Source organism: Bombyx mori, chromosome 7 (assembly GCF_030269925.1).
Source record: "Bombyx mori chromosome 7, ASM3026992v2".
Taxonomy (NCBI): Eukaryota; Metazoa; Arthropoda; class Insecta; order Lepidoptera; family Bombycidae; genus Bombyx; species Bombyx mori.
The window spans coordinates 8,363,781-8,378,195 of record NC_085113.1 but is presented as its reverse complement, the minus strand read 5'-3'; the positions used below and the strand labels follow the sequence as shown (position 1 = coordinate 8,378,195).

The window sequence follows — 14,415 nt, the reverse complement described above, 5'->3', positions numbered from 1 at the left end:
ATCGGATCGGAAACTCACTGGGAAGATCCGGCGAGAAACTCAGTGGAGTAGGCGGCAAGATCAGATATTCTATGCACGAAAAAAACAATATGTTTTAAATAAATTGCAATGTCTTTCAAAGGTACGTAACAAATATTACGGTTGAAATAATTTTAATTGCACAAAGAGAGTTCCGGTCGTGCTTCGAAAACACGTTGACTTTGTGAAAGCGTTAACATTTCGTGTTTTTTAAAAATTTGTGACGACGATGAATTGTGTCTATCCAAGGACGTATTCAGGGTGGCTCCGAATTATTCCTAGTAACTTGTATAAAATTGAAAGTAACATTTTAAGGATTTTTCACAAGCTTACAAACTGCACCGATTGCAAAAAATTTAAGAACGTTAGGTCTGAGAATAATAATGATAATTTCTGTCCATATATGAAGGAGCACATGTATGGGACTCGGTTTTTTAGCTACTGCAAGCTCATCTGTAGCGCCAGCTCCCAATTCGTTTCTTTCTAATGCCGTTAGGTTATTTTAACATTATTAGTGCGGAGACACGCAGCTAGTGCTGTGCCTCAACAGACTAATGCTTAGATTCCCCTAATATCCCTGCTGATATTGCACTACGGTAATCGCTTAACCGAGCTTTTCTGGCCACCGAATGCTAACAAAACATGAAAGCTAAAACAGGATTTACACACAAAATTATGAAAATCAATAATTTTGCTTATCTACTGGACTGTCTTCGACAAGGGATAATACGGTTCAACTTGAATCACAAAAGTATATCTGATTTTCATGATAAAACAGTTAGTACTTTTCTTCAATGTTATATTTTTGAAGTGAAAACTTCTTAAATGCCGTTGTCATTTAAAATTATAATGAAACGAAAACGACGCTGAAAAAGACATGTAGGCTTGTCATAGAATGAGATATAACAAATCTGTAGATTTCATTTCTATCCCATGTGAATTTGCAAACGTTTTTTTGTTTATTTAAGTACCCTTACTTTTGAAGTTAATTTGAAAATCCAGTTGGAGCCATTAACATCGCGTCTAATATTAATTGAACGTTATGAACTGAACCCAGATCTGTCACAGGTTTCCAAAAGCCCCAATTGAAGTTTGCGTTGATTTGCATCACGCGAATGAAATAATGGAAAGGTGCTTATAAGCTTGTATGTTCCGATAGCTTTTTATTTACCACTGTACGATAAATGTTGAAATTGTTAACTTTCGTAAACCTCAGCACTTCTCTATAATTGCATTTATATGTCGGAGAAGCCACAATTACTAACACCATCGTCAGACATCGTAGGGGCGAATAGGGTGATCGGGCTTGGCAAACGAAAGCGAATGACAGTTCTTAGGACGGAGGCACCGCTCTTCAAAAAGGCTGGTTGGTAAGTGTGATGGCGGCTTCGTTCCATCGGTTAGGCTCTGTTGTAGCACGAAGTCAGCCGAGATCCGAAGATACCGCAATCATGCTGCCATCTATCGGGAATCGTGCTGCATTTCGTTTAGCTGCCAAACTTTTTTTTTTTTTTTTTTATGATTGAAAGTTTACTGGTGGCCCGAAGGCCTTTCCAGTTTCACCAGGACAGGTGGGCGAACAAAGGCTCAGCCAAGAGGGGTGGGATTTGCTAACAACTGCCCGAGCGCCTCCGAAGGAGACCTAACAACTCAAGAGCAATTGTTTCGCGAATGAATCTACTACCGGATCGGAATCGCGACCCGCTGAGAAGATCCGGCGAGAAACTCAGCGGGCTGATGCATGGGTTAGGTTGCACGTCGACCTCTTTGTCGAGTTCGACGAGTACGGTTACCGGGGTCCCTAAGCCTGCCCCTAGTATTAGAGCTGAAAGCATCTAATGCAAAGGTTATTGGATCTGATGGATCCGTAAGGACGTGTCTAGGGCGTCGACGGTGACTGGCTCCTGCATGATCAGGATTCGGGGAGTAGTCAGCGGCGGCAACGATAAGGCGATTATCATGACGCATAGCCTTATCGAAGTATCGTTCCGACGCTGACTTCATGTATTTCCGAATTGATTCGAGGCCCAGGTCGTCGTGTAGGTCAACGTTCCTCACGAACCACGGAGCCCCGACAGCTAACCTGCAAAAGCGGGATTGTAGGGATTGGAGGGTGTCTATGTGTGTGCGGGCCGCGTGAGCGAACACCACACTCGCGTAAGTCATGACGGGCCTTATGCAAGTTTTGTAAAGTGTCACCTTGTTCCGAAGGGACATTTTACTCCGCTTACAGATCATGGGGTAGAGTCTACCGAGAATAAACGCGGCACGGTCACGGACTGATTTTATATGCGGGCGGAATGTCATCGATGCATCCAGGGTAACGCCCAGGTACTTGACCTTCCTGGCCCAGGGTATGGGTTGTCTAAAGAGAGTAATCGGGGGTGTGAGATTCCTCCTCCTAATCCGGGAGGAAATCCGTGTGGAGCTTCCCCTCTGAAATAGCACCGCAGTACTTTTCGCTGGGTTGATGTCTATGCGCCATTTTCGGAACCACTGTCCTAGGGCTAGGGCTGCGCTCTGAAGCTTCTTCGCGATTAGGGACTTATTTCTACTAGAATAGTAAACAGTCGTGTCGTCGGCGAATAAAGCTAAATGGGTCGGCGGCGACCGGGGAATATCGTTGACGAATAAGCTAAATAGGAGGGGTGAGAGGACAGAGCCTTGCGGGACTCCAGCTGTGAGAGGTCGTGGGGAGGAGCGGGTTCCCTCGACTCGATATCGAAAAGAGCGGTTCAACAAGAAGTCCCGTATGATGAGCACGAGACTATCCGGCACGCCCATGTTGAATAGTTTGAAAATCAAACCATTGTGCCAGACTTTGTCGAACGCTTTTGCGACGTCGAAGAAGAGAGCTCCCGTGTATAACGGTTTTGGTCGATTAAGCCCCACAAGAATGTGCTCCGTGAGGCGGTGCACCTGTTGAACGCATGAGTGGTTTGTACGGAATCCGAATTGTTCATCGATGAGAATGCCCTTGGATGAGACGAAGTCTCTGAGGCGTTTGTAGAGCAGACGCTCATACAGTTTGCCTAGAGACATGAGGAGGCTAATCGGGCGGTAGCTCGTCGGATGATTTTTTGGTTTACCGGGTTTATGTATGCCGATAACGTCCGCTTCTTTCCACACCGCGGGAAAGATACAGTTCGCCATAGCGGCATTGAAAATAGATGCCAACATCACGATGAGTTGGACGGGTAGAAGTTTAATAACGCGGTTAGATATACAGTCGGAACCGGGAGCCTTGCGAGGACGTAGGTCTTTGATCAAGTCTTTAACTTCTATCGGGGTGACGGGTGGTAACGCATCCGATGGTGGCAAGGAGGCTCTGTGTTCTACCTCACTGTCTACTAATTCTACATGAACAGGGTCCACGGATTGAGTGCTGGGCGTGCACTGGGTTTGCAATGTATCGGCCAGCAGCTCTGCTTTTTCGTCATCATCGAACGCCGCGAGTCGGCCTGAGGGGCCTACGAGGGGGGGCATAGTTACTACCGTATCCGATTTGAGAGTACGAGCTAAGCGGTAGTAAGACCTTTGGGAGGGCGCGAGTCCTTCTAAGAAATCAGACCATCTGGCATCTCGGACTTCGGCGATGCGAGACTTTACGTCGCGTTGTAGGGCACGCATTCGAATACGATTTTCCGCGGTAGGATACCTGTCGTAGGCGCGTATCGAGGCGTTCTTAGCTCTAAGGAGTTCCCTAATATCGTCGGACAATTTGAAGCGGTGAAGGAAGTCCTCCGCTACAACTTGTTTCGATGACCTATCTAATGTCGAGGTGATGTGTGACGTTAAGATGTCTATGGCTTCAGCGGTATCCTGAGGAGACGGGATTGAGTCCGGGTTGAACGGGAGCGATGGTGGATCAGATTCAGCCAGGCTGATGCCCAGCGTGTGCCAATCCACCACAGTCCTCGTGACGGGAACGGAATCGGGAGCGCGACCGAGCTTCATAACGACGGGACGGTGGTCTGAATCTAACTCTGAAACTACTTCGATCGAGTGTAAGCGCAGAGTTACGTTTTTTAATAACGCTATGTCGAGTATATCCGGGCGATGCGCGATATTTAGCGGGTAGTGAGTCGGGGTTAGCGGAGCGACGATATCGAAGGCGAGATCATCGACTAACGCGTCAAGCCGCCTGCCATTCGGGGTTGTGGTGTGTGAGTTCCACCTGATGTGTTTACAATTTAGGTCGCCCGCCAGAATGACAGAGCTCCCCATACCGAGCAGCGCCTCGATATCACTGCTTAGAACGATCTTATCCGGTGGAAGATAAACGGACGCGATAACGATCGGCGCGTGTCCCGTCAGTGAGATTCGGCACACTGATGCTTCGATATTAGCGAGCGCGGGAGCATCGAGCGGGACGCAATGCAGGGCTCTTCTATAGTAAATGACGGTACCACCACCACGGGCAGAGAGCCTGTCGTTCCTGACCATGTTATAGTTCGCGATTTTAGGGTCACGGCGCGCGGGCTTAAGTAGGGTCTCCTGCACTAAAAAGATATCAATTTGATGGTCACGCAAAAAGTCAGAAACCTGATCACGTTGATTTGCGAGACCGTAAGCGTTAAAAAATCCTATCGTTACGGATAGGGGCTTTATTCTACTTATATACGCCATTGATTACCGGCGGAGTGAGGGGAGGACGTACGTATTTAATGACGCGTATACGTCGGCGTATTCCTGCACAACGGCGATAAAGTGTTGTGCAGTGGAGGCAGCGCGAATGGCGTCGCCCAAAGCGTTAACGCGCTCAAAGTTGATCGACTGAAAGAAGTCGATCGCTAAAGCGAGATTTTCGGACGCGGTCGGAGGGCAAGTCGCGGGAGAGGGACGAGTCGCGGGGGCGGGACGAATCGCGGAGGAGGGAGTTGTAGCCGTGTTCGTGTACGGCAGCGGTTTTGCCCAGGCCGAGACACTGGGCACCGCCGCCGGAACGAACGCTGGCTTAGCCTGCGACGCAGAGGGTGCCGAGGCTTTGATGTCTGGGCCGGAAGCTCGGAGGCGGTTTTGGCGGGCGACGCGGCGATTTATTTTAGGGGCTCGGGGGCAACCACGGTAATTCGCGGGGTGACCCTGTGTTCGACACAGGACGCAGCTAGGCGGTTCCGTCGCGGTTTTTTGGTCGCGAGCGCAGAGGGCCGTGGCGTGATCGCCCAAACACTTAACACATCGGGGGCGCGCGTGACAGTTACGGGAAGAGTGCCCGTACAATTGACAGTTATGGCACTGGCTAGGAGTGCCTTTTTTATGGGGGGCTTCGACAGCGATACCAGAGAGCCTACAGACGGTCTGTGTGTTAAAGATTTTCTTACCCTCGGGGGTAGGCTGGAGAGCGACTAGAACCATATTATATGGCTCCCTACCGCGACCGGTGTGCATACGGTGCACAGAATTCACTGGTAGGCCTTGTTCTAACAGGTCGGCTTTTACGAGCTCTACATCTAACTCTTTAGGGATTCCGCGTATTACAACGCGGAGTTCGCGCTCCTCCTGGAGCGTATACGTATGGAAACTTATACGCTCCTTACGGAGGTAAGAAGAGAGGGCCCTATGGTCGTCGGGTGTTTGAACCTTAATTTGAATGCCGTTCGCGAGGTTACGGGCATTCGTGAAATTGATATTTTTGGCCTTAAGGGCTAGGCAAACTCGATCCCAAGCTGCCTTCTCCTGAAGGATAACCGGGGGAGGGGTCTGGGTTTTATTTTGTGCCACCGGACGCGGCGACGGAGTGGCACGGGCTGGGGGCGCAACGGGAGTCTGAGGGCGTGGGCGCGACGCGTTCACGGCTTTGCTAATTTTAGCGGCCGCGGGAGCTCGAGACTCCGCGGCACGCTTCTTACCCTTCTGTACCAGGGTGAATCCATCCGTCGATGAGGCGGGGGCGAGGTCGACCTCCATGTCCGAGTCAGAGTCGGAGCACGAGGAGGCGGGTGCAGGCGACCTACGAGCAAGTGTAGGTGTTTTAGAGGGCGCGACGGAGGCCGCGGATGATCGCTCAGCTGAAACGATGGTCACGGCGGACGACGCAGCAGCTTTTCTCGCCAGTATAGGCGACACGGGAGCGGCAGGAACGACAGAGGCTGCGGTGCTCAATGCAGAAGCTCTGCACGCAGGTACAGGCGACGCAGGAGCAGCGAGCGCGGCGGAGTCCTCGAGAGGGCTCGCAGTGTGATTGGCCTTGAAGGCCAGAAACTCTGAGGCGAGCTGTGGGTGGCGAAGTCGGAGGAATTCCGCGAATACAGCGTCCATGATCGCTGAGTACCCAGGTGGGGCGGCCCCGGGTCTTGAAGACACTCGCCTTGCGGCGAGGCCCCAACTTCTCGGACCTGAGCGGTTCTATTGAACACAGGTGGCAATGCGGCGCGATTACTACAGGACAAAGAAAAAGCACAACAAAACAGAAATTACGAAAAGAAACAAAACAAATAAATACTTGCAGGAAACCACTTTGTCGGCAAATGTTCCACGAACACAAAAATAACTAAAACAAAACAAATAAAAGCTTCCAGGAAACACACTTGGTCGGCAGATGTATCACGAACACAGGCCGCGCGAACAATGGCCGGGCTAACAAAAGCCGGGCGAACAAAGACCGGGCGATCGAGTGGACGATGAGCACGTCCGCACGTGACGGGTGCCTCTATCGGAATGAGCTGCCAAACTAATGACCGTCTCCGACATATAGTTACGCACATTATATACAAGATAACAGGGTAGCAAAAAAGAAAGCCTACTTCGATGAAATAAAATGAGTCCATCACCAATGCAGTCGAAGTAAATTAAATATGCATTATTAAGGACAACTCAAAAACTACTTAATTACCAGAACTTGTAATAAGTTAAATGACTCCAGATTTCAAATAAAAAAGGTATCATCGGTTCCCTTACAAAAACATTTCTGAGGTACACAAAAAATACAGTCAAGAGTCAATCCATAAAGAAGTCCTTGAAGTTGCTAACCGTTCAAAATTGGCTATCGTCTAACTAAATGGTGCTGATACGTAAAGTTAGCTGATCGTAACTATAACTAAGCGATGCGTTTCGGCTTGAAGGGTGGAAACTTTTGATAATTGATGGTTCGCTCTCATATCTCGAGATGAGTGGTGGTAAACCCGCAGTAGGTTCGACCACCATTGAACATATGGGCCGTGAGTTCAACACCTCTTTTATCAATCAATAAACAAATACACCTGCCTTGCAAGAAATACGGACGCTTCAGTGCAACTGGAGGCTGCTACATAGTGATTCTCGCATAAAAACTGTGTTTAAAGACCAACATCAAAACCACAGTCACTTATTTACAATTTTCTAAATACTCATTTACTCATTACTTTTCGTGAACAAATTCCAAATTATTATATTCGAAATTCGCTTGAATAAAACACGCTGATAAAAGTAACAAATTAGCTGTTTACCATCGCAAAGGATGATAGTCGTTAAAAATATAGATCCAACTTTAAAGAAATAACAATTCGGTTTCACTGACTTCCTTTAACTTAAGGAAGAGCGTTTTGATCTGCGCAGACAAAAACTACGTTTCCCGGCTACTCTGAAGTTAAGGCAGCGAATAAAATAGATTAATTACGTATTCTAGAACACGGACAATCTTCTGTTCTTTTAAACCTGGTAATTCGCTTAGCGTAATTCGTAAGAAGATAGTGTAACGAAAACAATGCACTGATTTAAAATGCTCGTTAGTGCTTGGCATCGAATTTTAAAGTTGTTTACGATTAGATTCAACCTGATTGTCTTATTACCAAAGATTATTATGTATTGCAAGAAAAATATGGTGTTTATAAATCATCAAAAAAAAAGGTATGTAACAACATGTCGGATATTTCTATTATAAAGCAGTCCTCGGCTTAACGGCTGGAATGTGTCATACAATTCAACTTAAACTTTGACATCTCCAGCAGACCTGGTGAACACAGCGACGCGTGTACTGCAAAAAGTAATAATTTTAAACAACAATATGTTTTCGCGTAGATTTGTCTAAACATTGTTTGTGTAATATACCCACGCACTTTGAAATTTAATTACTTCGATTGTTTACTTAACAAATATTTATTATTCGTGGAAATTAATAGAGCCTACAATCAAACAATATCGAAATTGTAATCACATTTGTTTGCGAGATTAAAATTTAGTTTGTACATTGGTTTTCGCTTCTGACATCACTTGCAAAGCTACGAAATTATTATCTTATTATGATTACATTGAACTGTCAAAAACATATTGAAATTCATATCTGAGGAATTGAATTATACCGGGTATAGAGCAATTCTTACAATGTATATTAAAACTGTTACATAATATCAAGATGCGTGTCATTTATAATTACGATTGTTTTTGTTAGTGGAGGGATTGCACGTGCCTCAGACGCCTTCCCAGTTCTACCGGGACAGTTGAGCGGACACGGGTTCAGCCAGGAGGATTGAGATTTCTTGATAGCTGCCGAAGGTAATTTGACAGTCCAAGGATAGCTGCTTCGCGAATGCTTCTACTACCGTATCGTATTTGCGACCCGCTGACAATATCCGGCGAGAAACTCAGCGGGCTGTCAATATGAGGTATGTTGCACGTCGGTCTTCGACGAGCTTGACAAGTACGGTACCTGTATTGTGCTTAAACTCAGCATTAGAGCTAGAACCGCTAGAATGATGGTATAGTAGCACACTTGATTGCGGAACACCGGCCGTGTTAATAATATAATCTATATATTAATACGTGAAGCAAACACTTTGTATCCCTTTTTACGAATATTGCGCGGGCGGAGGAGTATGAAAGGAGAAACCCCATTTTGGGCCTAAGCGTTACACGAATGGGATATGTACCAAAAAATTCGTCTATTTTGCTTGATTAACCTATTAAAATCTTAGCTTCATTGACAATGGCCAAGTGTAGAAAATAAGTTGAATTCAATTTTTTGTTTTAAACAATCTTTGTAAACATCTGCAACACTTATTTCAATATACGTAACTAGCTCCACAAACGTGCGGATTAGAATTAGAACATCCATAAAATAGGATCGATTTAGTGGAAATCAAGTGTAAAAAATAATTAATACTCTTTTGCTTAAGGATAAATGACTGTTTTTATAGGTATTTTAATCAATGTAAATAGAGTATGGCCATCGAATCGTGACACAACTAATTACAATGGCGGCAATTCAAAATATCTACAACCGACAACATTAAATACAGCATGAAAGGGTAGTTTTGCATTTTTATATTAATGTGACTATGCCATAGAAAAACACAAATGTATCAAATCGTGTTATGTTATCTTTAATGTTGCCAACTGAAGATATTTTGGATTTTGCCGTAAAGCAGTAATGCGTTTCAGTTTGAAGGGCGGGGCAGCCGTTGTAACTATACTGAGACCTTAGAACTTATATCTCAAGGTGGGTGGCGCATTTACGTCGTACATGTCTATGAGCTCCAGTAACCACTTAACATCAGGTGGGCTGTGAGCTCGTCGATGGGTATCTAAGCAATAAAAAATAAAAATAAAAAAAGGCATGAAATAAAATGAAATGAAATGTGATGAGATAATATTATGGGAGCACGTAATGATTTATATTTTATATAAAAAAGTTATCAGTTAAATATAGTTTTTCATATAAAAAAGTTTTCATTAAAATTAAAATAAGACTGACCTAAAGGTCTTAGTTACCAGGTCACAAAATCCCTTAAAAAAATCATTTCGTGCGCAGCGCGTTTCGCATTACGTTGTTTTTAATTTTTGGCTTTCGTTCGTTTTCGTAAACAACCTAACGCACGATTTCTCGTAACAGGTTCCATTTTTATTTTAAAGCAACCTGTTGCTGCAACAGGTTTCGTAAAAAATTACTCATCTTTAGTAGGAAACAGCCTCAAAAATATCGTTTTTATTAAAATATCTCGAACAATAAACATAACCTAAAATGTAAACATTGTCTGATTTTACCAATTTGGCCATTGCTGGGAGACCTGAAAATTGGGCTCATGAAACCTTCTTAGGTATTGTAACTTATGCCCAAATTCTAGCACTGTAACGCCAGGCCCAAGTTTGTATGGATTTCGGGTTTGTCCTTTATAATTTAAATTAATTCAAGTCGAATTTCGACTACTGCGGGACTACTAGTAATAATAAATACGTGAATCGGACTCACGACCAGTTCAGACAGAATTATTATTCCGAACTGGATGTTAGCAAATCTACAAGGCTACCTGGATAAGCCCGTGCTCGTCCTGGTAGAGCTGGAGATGCATTATTCTAATCCATGGGCAGATATTTTATAAGTAACTTCGTAAATATCCCTCACGGAGATCTTCGACGACAACAAAAGAATAACAAAGCTGTTGTAGATAAGTTGTGAGTTTGTTTTGAGTACTGTTAGTATTAAATTAATAGATTTTTAGATAGCTCCTTAGGTTAACCTAGTGTTTATTTATTTTTTGTTGCTCACGAGCTCATAGCCCTCCTGATGTTAAGTGGTTACTGGAGTCCATAGACATCTAGAACGTAAATGCGCCACCCACCCTGCGATATAAGTTTTAATGTCTCAGTATAGTTACAACGGCTGCCCAACCCTTCAAACCGAAACGCATTACTGCTTCACGGCAGAAATAGGCAAGGCGGTGGTACCTACCCGTGCGGACTCACAAGAGGTCCCACCACTAATTGTGTCTCTTTATCTATGTGATGATTTCATAAGGAATAACAACATCGGAACTCCAAAATTTAGATAACTTATGACGTGTTTGAGTCTTCACGCAGAAGTCCCAGATTATTTCTATTCTGAACGAGTCATGTGCCTGATTCAAGAGTGATATAGATATTACAATGCAAATGAGATGTCGAACGCGTTTCAAGGTGAGAAATCCAATTAGTAATGATGTAGCCTCTAGCTGTAGCTAACAAAGCCAACCGAATAAAGAACATATTCTTGAAGTGAACAGTTTTTATCGTAAGTTGAAATATCTGTTAAGCGTTTCACAAATAAATAGATGCCATTTTTATTTATTTATTGCTTAGATGGGTGGACTAGCTCACAGCCCACCTAGTGTTACGTGGTCACTGGAGCCCATCGACATCTACAACGTAAATGCGCCGTAGTATAGTTACAACGGCTGCCCTACCCTTCAGACCGAAACGCATTACTGCTTCACGGCAGAAAGAGGCAGGATGGTGGTACTTACCCACGCGGACTCATAAAAGGTCCTACCACCAGTAAGGTGTAATTGAATAATGTCGTGTATGATTTTCCGTAAATCATTCACTTTGAAACGATTCCTTTTATTTTATTTAGCTTAACACAAAACAGCAATTTTCAACGTGCAAACTGCAATGATACTTCAACGTTTGAAACGTCAGATACAGAAGCTGCCTACGAAAATAAGTACCAGATGCAAGATACAGGACGTATGCTTCAAATCACAGCTTGTTCAAGGCTCGGTTTTCCTGCGGGCGTTTGAGAATTGATAATTAGTAAGGAGTTCTTCTTGTAAATTTTTTACAGCCGCGAGTAGGCCTTAGCTTGGTCCAGTAAAGTTCTCCATTGCGATTTATTCGTGATTTTCCTTCTCTAAATTATCACCCCTAAGTTATTTGTGTCCTGATCGACGCCATATAACCATCTGAGCTTGGGCCTGCCCTCCTATTCATTTCGGATCCTCCCGATTCACTAACGGTGCTTTTAGGTACCTCAAGCACCGGTCATCGTTCTCGTCGAACCCGTCGCTTGCGACGTTCGTGTTAGCAACGTCGTCAGGTTTGAGCCCCGTGAGCTCACCTACTGGTTAAGGTCACGCTGATATAGCCTCTCAAGGCTCTCAGCTTAGGTAGGAAAAAACAAGCATTCCTACTGCGGCTCTCCAGCCAGCCTTCCAGGAGGCGTTTGAGTACTCTAGCCTCGTCAATTCGCGCAGAGCACGCCTTCCCATCGCAGGCATCTGATCTTTGTGGTCTTCATGACATTCGGCTCATCGTAAATTTGGTTTAGCTCAGGATTCCTTCTCCTTCTCCTTCCATGACTATTCCGAAGATGCGCCTAAGTATATTATTACGCCCAAAAACCAACATGGAATTAACAACTTACTTAGACGTTATCAGAAGTAGTGCAACCGTTATATGTACAATACAATTGTGATTTCTAACTCATGTCTATGTCGCCAATGGGTTCCGGTAACTACTTACACGATGGGCACCGAGAGCTAATTTCAACACATACGCTATAAAAAATAAATCCGTGAAGAAATCTGATAAAGCTTTTTAAAAGCGTTCCACATGATGAAGACAAACACTAAAAAATCCCTAGGTCCTTTAAAAAAAATAGAAATATATAGATCATATAAGATATCCTTAGCTAATGTAGACTTTAGAAAATGTCTTCCTCGACTTATTACCCCGCCGGCTCCGACACCGGGTCTCGACTGCAACGGCTGGCTGAACAAGCTTTAAGTGGTCTTGACGTTTAATGCACGAGACCATAATGGAGCTTATCGATACCATACATATTGATGTACAGAATAAACGTACGCCTTGAGATATCCAGACTATTGACTGGTTATTGCATTCGTGTCTCAACAGCATGAGGAATTTATTAGCGTACTAGCTGACCCGGCAGACTTCGTAGTGCCTCAATCGATAAATAAAAGACCTAAACTTTTGTATAAAATAAACATAAATCAAAAGGAATCCGTCTGACGGAGGACACATCAAAGGAAAAACATTTTTTTTACTTTTTACCTTTTAAACCTTCTCTGGACTTCCACAAATAATTCAAGACCAAAATTAGCCAAATCGGTCCAGCCGTTCTCGAGTTTTAGCGAGACTAATGAACAGCAATTCATTTTTATATATAAAGATTTAGTGGTGGTAGTACCTCTTGTGAGTCCGCACGGGTAGGGACTACCACCCTGCCTATTTCTGCCGTGAAGCAGTAATGCGTTTCGGTGTGAAGGATGGGGCAGCCGTTGTACTTTAAAAACTAAGACCTTAGAACTCATATCTCATGGCAGGTGGCGGCATTTACGTTGTAAATGTCCTCAAGTGGGCCGTGAATTCGTCCACCAATCGAAGCAATATAATAAAATAAAATAAAAATCGACCTATGGGCAAGTAATTTGGTGAAGTAGGGCATTGATAAAAAAAAAAATTATCGTGATGAGTCATGCCATTGTTCAAATGACTATCGCAGGCCCTCGTATTTCTTGTTTACAACGGTCATGTACTCTAGTTTAGAAGGTAGGTGGAGACTGTAGTTTTAAATAAGAATTTAAATTTCGACTACGTGTTTTTTTTTTTTTTTTATGATTGAAGGATTACTGGTGGCCCGGAGGCCTTTCCAGTTTCACCAGGACAGGTGGGCGAGCAAAGGCTCAGCCAGGAGGGGTGGGATTTGCTAACAGCTACCCGAGCGCCTCCGAAGGAGACCTAACAACTCAAGAGTAGCTGCTTCGCGAATGAATCTACTACCGGATCGGAATCGCGACCCGCTGAGAAGATCCGGCGAGAAACTCAGCGAGCTGATTCATGGGTTAGGTTGCACGGCGAACTCTTTGTCGAGTTCGACGAGTACGGTTACCGAGGTCCCTAAGCCTGCTCCTAGAGCTGAAGGCGTCTAGTGCAAAGGTTATTGGATCTGATGGATCCGTAAGGACGTGTCTAGGGCGTCGACGGTGACTGGCTCCTGCATGATCAGGATTCGGGGAGTAGTCAGCGGCGGCTACGATAAGGCGATTATCATGACGCATAGCCTTATCGAAGTACCGTTCCGACGCTGACTTCATGTATTTCTGTATAGATTCGAGGCCCAGGTCGTCGTGTAGGTCAACGTTCCTCACGAACCATGGAGCTCCGACGGCTAACCTGCAAAAGCGGGATTGTAGAGATTGAATGGTGTTTATGTGTGTGCGGGCCGCGTGAGCGAACACCACACTCGCGTAAGTCATGACGGGCCTTATGCAAGTTTTGTAAAGTGTCACCTTGTTCCGAAGGGACATTTTACTCCGCTTACAGATCATGGGGTAGAGTCTACCGAGAATAAACGCGGCACGGTCACGGACAGATTTTATATGCGGGCGGAATGTCATCGATGCATCCAGGGTAACGCCCAGGTACTTGACCTTCCTGGCCCAGGGTATGGATTGACTAAAGAGAGTAATCGGGGGTGTGAGATTCCTTCTCCTAATACGGGAGGAAATCCGTGTGGAGCTTCCCCTCTGAAATAGCACCGCAGTACTTTTCGCTGGGTTGATGTCTATGCGCCATTTTTGGAACCACTGTCCTAGGGCTAGGGCTGCGCTCTGAAGCTTCTTCGCGATTAGGGACTTGTTTCTACTGGAATAGTAAACAGTCTGTCGTCGGCGAATAAAGCTAAATGGGTCGGCGGCGACCGGG

The 14,415-nt window shown here is 44.8% G+C and overlaps 1 long non-coding RNA gene across 2 annotated transcripts; it reads left to right on the top strand.

The window, feature by feature from the left end:
* The first annotated feature begins 961 nt into the window (after positions 1 to 961).
* Positions 962 to 13,598, top strand: LOC134199162 (uncharacterized). 2 transcript variants are annotated; one of them, XR_009973528.1, is made up of 4 exons: positions 962 to 1,149; positions 8,387 to 8,490; positions 10,760 to 10,887; positions 11,324 to 13,598. It is a non-coding gene; the product is annotated as an uncharacterized LOC134199162 (long non-coding RNA). The 2 variants fall into 2 exon arrangements; XR_009973527.1 differs by having other exon boundaries at positions 973 to 1,149; positions 8,387 to 10,887.
* Positions 13,599 to 14,415: the final 817 nt, after the last annotated feature.